This window comes from Alligator sinensis, unplaced genomic scaffold, assembly GCF_000455745.1.
Source record: "Alligator sinensis unplaced genomic scaffold, ASM45574v1 scaffold357_1, whole genome shotgun sequence".
Taxonomy (NCBI): Eukaryota; Metazoa; Chordata; order Crocodylia; family Alligatoridae; genus Alligator; species Alligator sinensis.
In genome coordinates, this window is record NW_005841942.1 from 3,417,831 (window position 1) to 3,422,724 (window position 4,894).

Consider the following 4,894-nt stretch of genomic DNA (forward strand, 5'->3'; position numbering starts at 1 on the left):
GTGCTGCCACCCTCCCCCCCAAATCCCCCCTTCCCCTGCCCTGCCTCAGACCCAGCGCCGTCAGGCCTGCGTGCAGAACATGTCATGCCCTGCTCCGTCGCCAGCATCAAGCAGCTCTTTGCTGGTATTTTAAAAGACCACCCAGGTGGAGATGAGAGGACATCTCCAGGCAAACCCGGAGGTATCATAACTCTAGCTTAGTTAAAGCACATAGCTGCTGCTGCAGGCTGGTCTCCCAGGGAGGCTCTGGGATGCTGGAAAGTGCTAATTTGGGCCTTGTTATGTGGTCGTTTTGAGTGTACTCTGAACCCCTGGATTGTCTGTGCGTTGATGCCTTAAAGTGGGTTTGAGTATTCTAAATTAAGCCACTTCAGGGCAGGAGTCTCTTGCACTCGTGCTACGCAGCTCCATTCCATTAAGGTGTGGCCACTCCCCAAAGATGTGCTGCCCCAGTTGAAGTTCTCCAGTATTTCAGGATTTCTCATGCCCCTGCCCATAGAGCAGGGGTAGAAGCTTCTCCTGGCTCACCAGTTCTCTAGTGGTAACTCAGCTACAGCTGCTAGTCCTGCCTCTACTCTCTAGGCTAAGGGTGGGCAATTATTTTGAGTGGAGGGCCGCTTACCCAGTTTTGGCAAGCTGTTGAGGGCTGCATAGGTAGCCCTGCCCCTGGATGGGTGCTTCGCCTCCTGGTCACCATCTTGGAACCAATGTCCCAATGTTTTTGGACCGGTGTCTCAGGGCCAGAACTGGGGAGGCCCAGAGCAGGGTGTAGGCTGGCAGGAGTCTGTGGAGCCGGGTTGGGCTGCACCAGCAGAGAGAGGGGGGAGCTGGCCCCACTCCATAGAGCTCCCTGCTGGCCAGGATCCCTGTACTCCTGCCACCCCGCTCTGAGCCCTGCCAGCACTGGCCCTGGGATACAAGTATGGGCCTTGTGCACCCGCTCACTCCCAGTGACCCCAGCCCCGCAGTACAGGTGGGGGGCAGCGTGCATCCCCGACCCCCCTCGTGGCAAGGATTGAGATGGTGCCGAGTTCAGGGGAAAAGTGGCCCCTCTCCCGCCCTGTGGCTGGCTCTCCTTGCTGCAGCCCCTCCCAGCCTCTGTGGGGCTCTCCTGAGCAGTCGCAGGCAGCCCCACACGGGCTGCGAGCTGCTGTAGCACGGGGCAGGCGAGGGGCTGCTTTTCCCGTGCTCCGCACCAGCTTGTAACCTGCCTCCACAGCCAGCCTGGGCCCCACACCGGCTCTGGGCTCTCCCACTGGGGCTGCTCTGTGGTGGCAGCAGCAGCTGTGGCCCCCCCGCTTGCTGTGCCGGGCAGTGTTTGCCACAGCCGCTTCTGGGTTGACCAGTGTGTGAGCTGCAGGCAGGCAGCAGCAGCAGCAAACACTGCCCAGCGCAGCAAGCAGGGGGACTGCAGCTGCTGCTGCTGTGTGCAGCCCCGACAGGCGAGCCCGAAGCCAGCGTGGGGCCCAGGCTGGCTGTGGAGGCAGGTTACAAGCTGGTGCGGAGCACGGGAAAAGCAGCCCCTTGCCTGCCCCATGCCTGGCGCCCTGCGCTGCAGCTGCTTGCTGCCCACGTGGGAGCTGCCTCCTGCAGTCCCCGGATGAGCTGTTTGCAGTTCATTCCCATGCTCTGCCCTGGCTTCCCATGCTCTACAGCACCTTCCCCTGGCTCAGCCCCACTTCCTCCGTCACCATGGGGACCTCGATCTGCCTCCCCCACATCCCTTCCCTCACCCCTTCCCCCGCAACAGACTTACCAGCCCAAACTGTTGTGGCATAACTATGATATATATATTTAATGCGTAAATAGTGCATTTCATGTTAATTAGTGTAGCTTGCCTTGTATCACATAATTGGCAACATTAAAAACAAGAAAAAAATATAAAAGGCTACGTGACTTGAAACTTTAAGACAGAAGGGGTACACTTGTTAAAAAAAGGTTGAAAACCCCTGCCTTAGAGGTCTTTGGATGGAGAGCAATGAGAAGTCAAAGGATGAACTTTTGCTTTATGGTACCTTTGCTGTGAAAAGCTTTAGAACAGGTGGGCAATTATTTTAGGCGGGGGGCCGCTAACCAAGTTTTGGCAAGCTGTCAAGGGCTGCATGGGTAGCCCTGCCCCTTGACAGGTGCCCCACCCCCTGGTCGCCATCTTGGGACCAGAAGTTCCATCCCTTAACCCCCACCCTTTGCCACCAGAAGTCCCTGCACTAGCCCCCTGAAATTATTCCTTTCAGCAAGGGGTTTTGCCATCTCAGAACCAGAAAATACCAAACTTTATTCTAAAAAGCAACTATCTACAACATTAATTAATTTGATTTAAAAAAATATTTTTGTCCTGGTTTCATGCATTTGTGTAGTGTACACAGAGATGATTGCAGAACAGCTTAAAATAAAGTCTTACTTGTAGACTATGGGGGGGTGGGTATAGATTTGTGGGGGGCTTTGGGTATGTGGGGAAGGGTGGATAGGTGTGGGACAGTGGGTGTGGGGTGATGGAGCATATGGTTGTATGTGTGGAAATATGGGGTGTGGGTGGGTATGGGGCTTGTGGGGGAATGTTTTTGGGGGGAGGACGTGTGGAGGGTGTGGGTATGCAGGTCTGTGTATGGCAGTGCAAGGAGGGTGTGGGTGCATGTGTGTGGTGGGGTGTGCTTAAGAGAGTTGCCCTATGAACACACACACTCTCCCTCACTGCAAACACACTCTGCTTCCCTCCTTCCCTCATTCTCCTTCCCTCATTGCTCTCTCTATCTCTCTACCCCTCCTTCATTGCACAGACATACACACTGTTTCTCCCACCCTCATTGCAGAGATGGAGGGACACACATGCATACTGTGTGCCTCTCTCACTACACACATGCACACAGCTGCCCCCTCTCACTTCTGGCCCCGGGGTACCGGCACGGCCCCGCAGTTGGGCAATGCACCCGGAAAGCTGTGACAGGCAGAGAATTCTGGTGGTGGGGGAGGGGGGTGGGGCTGGGCTGGCCTTGCTTTTGAGTCCTGCCGGCTTCCCCTGGGTCCTACTGCCCCCCATTCCTGTCATCTTTCACAGGCAGCAAGGAGCAGATAAATATTTATCTTCTAACCTTTTTAGGTGCCCCGCGGGCCGGATAGAATGGCCTGGTGGGCCGAATGTGGCCCACAGGCCATATTTTGCCCGCCTCTGCTTTAGAACCTTAAACAATTTGTGCAAGAGAAACCATTTTTTCATTTGAGTCCTACCTGGAAATGTTTAAAAAATCTGTGTGGGGAAAGTCTAAAGTGCCAAACCTTTTCAAAATGTAAACTTTTATTTCAAAATAGTTTCTCTTTGCCCTGGTTGGGAGAACCTTCCTATTATGAAACAATAATGTGCAAACTTCTTTATTTTTAGGGGAAATGCTGTCACTGATGTTTATAGTTTGGTTGTTCTCAACCTTTTAGACTGGAGTCTCCTCTCCATAACTTTTGCGAATTGATCACCATCCCATTTAAAAATGTAATGTATTGGTTGTAGTGCTTAACTGTTTGAAGAGAGGCTGGCGAGGAGGAAGAGAAGCTGGCAGGAAAAGCTTGCATTTAATGCCTCAGTGTGGACCTGTGGGAGGGACTCCTAATTAAAATTAATTAAGAGTGGAGGGGTGTTAGATCTCTGCTAGTGTTCCCAAGGTCAGGTGGGGATTTAAAAGGGTAAATACCAATAGATATAGGCTTGCATCCCAGCCCCACCTGCAGTACATTAGTTAAGAACACATCAAACAATATTAAACCCAGGAAGCGACTATCCATTACCAACTGACCTTACTGGTAAGAAGATTAGCAAAGTCTTCAGGCCGAAATCGAATAAACCAAGGGTAACTGCTCTTCTTTCTGGGAATGATCTCCTATGGCCCTGACCCACTCTCTCTCTCCCTCTCCCCCTTCCTCCCCTACACTACTATTCACAACTTATGCACCATAACTCCAGTAAACATGACACAACTGAACCCACCACTTGAAATATACACACTCACCCACCAAACGTGTACTGATAGTTGCACACCCAGGCACTCATGCTGGTTTTATCCATGCCACCTTGCCACCTGTCAGTTATCAGGTTGACTAGTCACTGTACAGAACCACATGTCCATCAATTGTCAATCATTCCTTTGATCATTCAGGTGTCTAGTTAGCTCAGGTGAGCTCTTCGGCGATGGTAACGTTTTGCACCAAAACCTGGTTATATGATTAGTAGTAACTGCGCGTGCCCCTTGCTGGTAAGTAGGTCATAGCATCATCAAAGTCAGAAGTTCAAGATTTCCAGAGACTTCTAACCTCTCGCCATCCTACGCACGTGTGGACAAGGCCAGGACTCGCTGCTAACATCTGGAGCCTGGTCTGGCAGCTCCCTTCAAAGGCTGCCACGGCACCTGATTGAGAATTGCTGTCATCATTGTTCCAAGCATTAGAAAACGGAAATGAACAGACCTCCTGCATTCAGGGGTTTCCCTGACTGACTGCTGAGAAGCAGAGGAGTCTGTGACTAGAGTTATTTGTGAGTGACAATGAACTAAGACATGGAAGTGTGGGGAGAACTGAAATGACAGGTGGAGGACAGTTTGTCTCCCTTGGAATAATTCAGGGGCTAGTTGTGTTGTATCCAATCAGGGAATCAAGAAGCTCTGAGATTGGGAAATGAACTTCAGATCACAAAACAGGGCTCAGGAACAGTACCCTTGTGGATAGCAATAAATTCACTTGGTTAGCCAAATTGGTATTGCTAGATTTCAAGTTCCTGAATTAGTTTACATTTAGCATATTGGAAAATCAAGGGACACTTGAGGGATGAGATTCTGGTTCTCCGTTCTCTTTTGGTTTGTTATAAGACACTTCCTTTTTTATAGGAAACATGAACAGTATTTTTAAGAACTAT